The 6,838-nt window shown below is 44.7% G+C and overlaps 1 protein-coding gene across 1 annotated transcript in view; it reads left to right on the forward strand.

Annotated features, from left to right (window-relative positions):
• CD109 (CD109 molecule) overlaps nucleotides 1–6,838 on the forward strand; it is a 128,996-nt gene that overhangs the window by 53,548 nt on the left and 68,610 nt on the right. The gene's annotated exons all lie outside the window — the stretch shown is intronic.

A 6,838-nucleotide genomic window follows, 5' to 3' on the forward strand; every position in this document is an offset into this window, starting at 1 on the left:
ACCTCAGCCTCCCAAAGGCGCGGGATTACAGGCTGAGCCACCGAGCCCAGCTTAATTTTTTTAGAGACGATATCTTGCTGTGTTACCCAGGCTGGTCTCAAACTCCTAGTCTCAAGTGAACCTCCCGCCTCGGCCTCACCTAGGCGTGAACCACTGTGCCTGGCAAATTGTGGGATTTACATTATGGATAGCACCAGAGTTTTTAAAACTTATATCTTTATTTGTTCCTCATTTATGACATGGAGTTGGGGGCAACATCTCTTCTTAAATCCTAATTTTTTTATTTTCTGTCAATAATGGAGGCTGAGCTCTTGGGGAGGGAGTTGGTTGTCTTATTGCAATTAACAGATGAGTAAAAAAATCCATGTTTATTCATTTTGTCATATGCACACAGATTTCTAGTCTATCTTGAACAACAGATGTGCGGTGGCTCTCATGACTCTGACTCACTGGCTCCGACAGCACTGCGTTTTGTTTTGTAGAGGCAAAAGCATCCTCAGAATTCCAGACTCGTGGTTCTCAAAACCACAGACTGAAGTTGCTCTCAAGTTACTCAGAGACTGATCTCTTGCAGCTTTTATTTATTTATTAATTTAATTTATTTATTTATCAAGGCAGGATCTCTGTCACCCAGGCTAGAGTGCAGTGACACAATCACGGCTTACCACGGCCTTGACCTCCTGGGCTCAGGTGATCCTTCCGTCTCAGACTCTTGAGTAGCTGGGACTACTGGCGTGCATCACCCACACCCGACTAATTTTAAAAATTTTTTTTGTAGAGACGAGGTCTTGCTATGTTGCCCAGGCTAGTTTGGAACTCCTGGGCTCAAGCCATCTTCCTGCCTCAGCCTCCCAACGCACTGGGGTTGCAGGCATGAGCCAGTGAGCCTGGCCTGCAGCTTTTATTTTTGATGTGTTACCTGCTGTACTTTGGTTTCTGAAATGTATTCAGTTTCATAATTCATTTCTAAGAGCTGATAAAAATGGGGCTCCCCTCACTGCGGTCTCCCCTCATTGCCTGCCTGGTGAGTATCCTGCCAGAAGCAAGCTGTGTGTCCGAACATTCCTGCAATTCATTCTTGTTTGGCAGAAAATTGTGTGCAACTGATACAACACCAAGGCAAAAAAAGCACTTCTCCAATTTGTACCAGGTTAGTTTTTTTCCCACGTTCAACTAAGAGGCAACTTCTAATATGAATTTGGCTACTGTGGATAGATTTGGGGTTTAGAAAACACACAGGCCGGGCGCAGTAGCTCACGCCTATAATCCCAACACTTTGGGAGGCCGAGGTGAGAGGATCATCCAAGCCCACGGGTTCCAGAACAGTCTGGGCAACTTGACGAGACCTCATCTCTACAATAAATCAAAAAAGTAGCCGGGCATGGTGGCGTGTGCCTGTATTTCCAGCTACTTGGAAGGAAGGCTGAGGCAGAAGGATCACCTGAGCCCAGCTTGTCGACCCTGGGGTGGCCGTGAGCGTGCCTCTGCACTCCAGCCTGGGTGACAGAGTGAGACTCCAACTCAAAACAAACAAACAAACAAACAAAAACACGTAAATGCCTGGATTTTACATGAGTGTTACATTGCAGTTGATCTTAGAGGCCAAGCATTCCGCCCGCAATTCTTGGCTCTTTGACTAATGCTAATAGGACAATTCTGCACAAACTGTGTTCCCCCCCTGGTGGGTGTGAACTGCATGGACACTGTGGACTCTGCACAGAGCTTGCTGAATCTGGATGGCTTCTTTGTTCTGTTTTTGGTTTTCAGAGGTGTGCTAGCATATTCACTTAATACACTCAGCTGAAACAGTGGTTCTTAAGCTCTGATAAACTCCAGAAAATTAAATGTGTAATTGTGGGGACTGTGGATTCCCCTGAAGCCTCACCGTTGACACCCCCCACTCCCTGCCCAGTGAGAGACACATACTAAGAGCTTTATTAAAAGGAATTGGTTTATGTGCTCATGGAATTGACTGGGCGAATCTGAAATCCACAGGGCAGGCGTCAGGATTGGAGAAGTGATGCTAAAGTTCTCAGCATAGGATATGCAGCTTCTACAGGCAGAAGTTCTCCTTAGATGAGTGTCAGCACTGCTTTTATTTGTTTTTATCTTTTTGAGTTGGGGTCTCACTCTGTCACCCATGCTCACGGCCACCCCAGGGTCGACTTGCTGGACCCCAGCGATCCTTCCGCCTCAGCCTTCCAAGTAGCTGGAACCACTGGTATGCGCTACCATGCCCAGCTAATTTTTGATTTATTGTAGAGAAGAGGTTTCCCCAAGTTGCCCGGGCTGGTCTCGAACCTGCAGGCTCAGGCAATTCACTCGCCTTGGCCTCCCAAAGTGCCGGGATGACAGGCTGAGCCACCGAGCCCCGCCAACAGATGAGTCATTGAGTCAGCCCCCCCACAGATCATCTGGGATAATCTCCTTTACTTAAAGCCTGTTGATTATGGACGTTAATTACGCATGTAAAAATACCTTCACCTAAACACTTTGAGTTTGATTGAGTCATTGCAGGCAATTTTTAGACTTCTACAACTTTTTCTTTTCTCTTTTGTGGCTTCCTTGTTCACATTTTTAGGTCTGGCTAGTCTGATGACACCCATTCTGTGTCCTTCCTTCTTAGGAAGTCTCCCTTCAGCCTTCAGTTGCCTAGGGGTGATGTCCCTGGTGAGGCAAAGGAAGGTCTTTCTCTTCCAGGGTGGAATGACCGAATGGCTCCGTTCCCCAGAGGCCTGGGAATAAACCATGACTTTTCCTCTTCACTCTACCTGCTGTGACTGAGAATATCATTTACTACTTTGCAATGGAGCAAGGGAGTCTTTTTGGCAAGGACTGTATCAGTCTGTGAAAACTGGACATAAACAGTGTCGCATGCTATTATATAAACATGGCATCCCGGAGAATGGCAATTCCCTCTTGCCCCTTTTTCTCCTTCTCCTCCGTCTCCTCGCTGTGTCTGTCATGGTGAGAGCAGCATCTCTTTCTCCCAGAGGCTAACTCCGCCACGTGGGCTGTGGGTGCCTCCTCCTCCTGAGAAAATCTCGCCCCATGTCCCCTGTCGCCTATGTCGACTTCCTCCATTGGCATCGTTAGCTTTAGTGGTGTCTTCCCTCTGTGTCTGGTTGTTTGTTCTGAAAAGAAACACACCTTTCCTTGGCCTCCAGGCCTCTCTGGCCTCTGCCCATCTCTCCCCTCTTTTCACAGCCTGTTCGAATGGCATTTTCCACGTCCTCACCTTCCACCTTGGCTCCACCTTTCCACCCTCACCACGCCCTTGATACCACTTTCAGCACGGTCACAAAGGTCACTTAGACTCCATCGTGCTCCATCTCATGGGCACCTTTTGGAGGCTTTTGCAACTTGTTTTTCCTTTTGCCACATTCGATGTTGCTGTCCACTTCCATCTCCCTTCTGATATCCTTCTTTCCCTTTGGCTACTCCTTTGAGATGCTTGCAGGCAACTCTCTTTTTGTTCATCTTTTTAAAGTCCTTGTTGCTCAGACCTTCTCCTCTCTTTTTTCTTTACCCACTACTCAGCTGTTTCTTCTCCATGGCCAGAGCTTCTGCGACTGTTTCTAATTTGATGACACCCAAGTCCCTATTTGCAGCCCCGTGTTTCTTTCCTGATTCAGACCCTCCTGTCTCACTGTCCACTAGACGTCTCTCACTGGGTGTCCAAGGGCATGACACGTCTTCCCCAAACCTGATTCTTCTCTCATATCTCTACCTGGGTGGGGACAGGGGGATGGCACCTGTCTTCGGCATGTTCCACTCCCTCAGTGCACATAGCTGGTCAGCGTCCAGTTTTTCTCAAGTCCATTCACTTTCCTCTATCACCTCTTCCTTAATTCAGGCCAATCCCGTTTCTCTCCTCAACTCCTGATGCAGTTTCTTAGATGTTTTTCCTGATTCTAGTTTGACCTCTTCCCGTATTTTCTCTGCATTGTAGTGAGTGTCTTTGTTTTTTATTGAAAGGCAGATCTAATTCTATCACTCTTTTGCATGAAAATTTTCAGACTGTTGCCTCAAGGGCAGTGTTCAAATTCTTTGAACTCCTTACAAGTACCTTGCAGGAATCTTTTCTAGTTTTATTGTTGTGTCTAGAGTGTGAGAAAAACATTGCCAACACACAGAGTCAGATTATGAGTTCTTTAATTGCTGGCGACCGAGAGGGGGCTTATGCCGCCAAAAACTCTCGGCCCTGAATGAAGCTGGGAGAGAGTTTATAAAAGCAAAAACTGCTGAATAGGCTGCATAGCATGGGGTACAAACATAAGGTACATTACGTTACATGGCATAAAGCACAAACATAAAAATTATTAAAATCGGAAAGCAAAATGTGTAAATGTATACAAATAAATGTGGAACTTGTGGCTGGGGAGTTTCCAATATTTGGGGAAACCAAGGGTGTAGGCTCTTAGTTACGGAAAGATGACAACCTCTGATTACAGGAAAGCTATATAAGGGGTCAGTTTTGGACTAAAGCAGCTAAAATGGAAAAATTGTTACAAAGTGGAGTTTCTTACATTAAACAAGCTATTCCAAGTTGTTATAGGCTTTACAGGTACTTCATCATGTCTTTTTGCAAGATTCCACCCAGCCTGTTTTCTGCTGCCCCAGACTCTACTCCCAAGTTTTATTTGTGCTTTAAGAATGCAAAATGCTTTTCCTGACCAGTAGGCCTTTACATAGGCAACTTCAGGGCTTTCTACTTGCCTCAACCCTTTATCCTTATATCTCATGACTCTGGTCACACAGTGCTGCTGTGTGCCAGTCCACTTCTTGGAAGATGACTCTGTGTCTTCTCTACGACTGCACCTGGGTGCCTAGTACAGTGCCAGCCATGAAGTAGGCATCCAGCAAATAAATACCTGTTGAAAGAACAAGTGGATAAACAACATAACCCCAAAGGTTTCATACCAAGCTGCATGTAGCTCAGTGAAGGTCTTCGGACCAAATCCGAAGCCTGCTAGCGGAGTTCTGAGGTCATAGGCAAATTTCTCTTATACTCTCACTCTGCAATTAATATAGAAGACTTCTGGGACCTCTCTGACCACCACGAAGCGTGTGGAGGTTTCTTCCCACAAACAGCTGCCAGCTCTATAGCAGACCCCAGCTGGGTGCCCTCCAGTTCAGTCCTGACACTGTCCACCTGGAGGCAGCCAGACTGCTCTCACTGCAGATAACAGTCATAAGTGAAAGACTGTCACCTGTGCTTCTGACTGATTGACTGTCAGTTGGGGTTCCCGCCACCCCTTTTTTGTGTTTGACAAATTTGCTAGAGTGGCTCACAGAACTCAGGGAAACACTTTACTTCCATTTACTGGTTTATTACAAAAGATATGACAAAGAGTTTGGAGGAAGACATAGAAGAGATGCGTAGGGTGAGGCATGTAGGAAGCAGTGTGAACCCCCGTGGCCTCCCCAGGTGTGCCCCCTCCAGAAATCTCCATGTGTTCAGCTATCTGGAAGCTCTCTGAACCCTGTCCTTTTGGATTTTTTATGGAAACCTCATTATGTAGGATTACTTGACTCAATCTTTGTTCCTCTCCCCTTCCTGGAAGTTTCAACCCTTTAAATCATACCTTGATCTTTCAATGACCAGGGAGGGTATGGGCGCCTCTCAGTCAACTCATTTCAGAAAAACACTTATCATTTTGGAGAGTCCAAGGATTTTAGGAGTTGTATGCGAAGAAACAGGATGGAGACCAAAAATATATATTTCACCGTGTCACAAGAGTGAACCAAATTAGGTTGTATGGGTAAGAGGTTTGGTCTCCTTATCAAGCTAGAGGGTAGAAAGTAGGACCTGATGTCAGGTTGCTCCTTGAGTGTATTTTGGAAGATGGGTTCTGTTGTCTTACCATTTGGATGGTTGCTGGTATGTTTAGACATGATTTTATACATGTTTATGTCATAAAGCTGTTATAGGCTTCTTCTGAGTATATGATGGGTCACTCCTTTGCTAGTAACCATCAAGGCTTTAGTTTATGTTTTGTTAGAGATAATTCTGATAAGACAACTTACAAGCTCTTTCTAGTTTGATATCTTCCACTGAGGTGAATACAAAATAAAAATATGAATGTATTCATTAGTTTTTATGTAATTATCCACTCATTGTTCCCACCTTGTTAAAAATAAATAATGACTCATTCCCACTAACCACAGTGGGTTTCTGGAGGATTCTAAAGAAAATAATATAGTGTGTGTCTAGTTTATATCCATATTCTTGGGGACAGTAGAGTTTTTAAAAAATTATTTAATCTAAGGTTTACTAAAATGTATTTATTATTTGATGAATCAAAACATTTGGGGCTGGACGCAGTAGCTCACACCTGTCATCCCAGCACTTTGGGAGGCCGATGCGAGAGGATTGCCTGAGTCCAGGGATATGAGATTAGTCTGGGCAACTTGGCAAGCCCTCATGCAGACAGTAAATAAAAAAATTAGCCGGGCATGGTGGTGCACACCTGTAGTTCCAGCTACTTGGATGGCTGCGGTAGAAGGATCACCTGAGCCCAGGAGGTCGAGGCTGCGGTAGCTGTGAGTGTGCCACTGCACTCCAGCTTAGGTGACAGAGTGAGTTTCTGAATAGAAAAAAGAAATTGTAACCTGGAAATGACATGGACAAAAATGTGAGTGGAAAGAAATGTAAATTATACCGATTGGTATACTTTTTTAAGGAATTGTTTTACAAAACTTTTGTGCTGTGGCTATTTTTTGAAAAAGAGAACTTCCTTATACTATCCCAGAGTATTTTTGATTTGTTTTTTATTTTATTTATTTATTTATTTATTTATTTTAGTTGGAGTCTCACTCTGTCGCCCAGACTGGA

The sequence above is a fragment of the Carlito syrichta genome, unplaced genomic scaffold (assembly GCF_000164805.1).
Source record: "Carlito syrichta isolate Samal-C Ts95f unplaced genomic scaffold, Tarsius_syrichta-2.0.1 Scaffold309474, whole genome shotgun sequence".
Classification (NCBI taxonomy): Eukaryota; Metazoa; Chordata; class Mammalia; order Primates; family Tarsiidae; genus Carlito; species Carlito syrichta.